This window comes from Plectropomus leopardus, unplaced genomic scaffold, assembly GCF_008729295.1.
Source record: "Plectropomus leopardus isolate mb unplaced genomic scaffold, YSFRI_Pleo_2.0 unplaced_scaffold40791, whole genome shotgun sequence".
NCBI lineage: Eukaryota > Metazoa > Chordata > Actinopteri > Perciformes > Serranidae > Plectropomus > Plectropomus leopardus.
In genome coordinates, this window is record NW_024644671.1 from 1 (window position 1) to 220 (window position 220).

The 220-nt window shown below is 49.1% G+C and overlaps 2 pseudogenes; one reads left to right on the forward strand and one right to left on the reverse strand.

Moving 5' to 3' along the window:
* Positions 1-95: 95 nt before the first annotated feature.
* Positions 96-209, forward strand: LOC121939082 (annotated as a pseudogene).
* On the reverse strand, positions 121-220 carry LOC121939083 (annotated as a pseudogene; the record flags this gene model as incomplete).

Here is a 220-nt window from a genome sequence, read left to right on the forward strand (position 1 = left end):
CAAGCAGCCATTCTCGTGCCCAATGGAGACGACGGCACCACGACAAGTGAGACGCGCCCCAGGAGGTTGCACTGGGCAGCAAGCGCTTGGGGGTCATCGCTTCTCGGCCTTTTGGCTAAGAACAAGTGTAGTATCTGTTCTTATCAGTTTAATATCTGATACGTCCTCTATACGGGGACGTATCAGATATTAAACTGATAAGAACAGATACTACACTTGA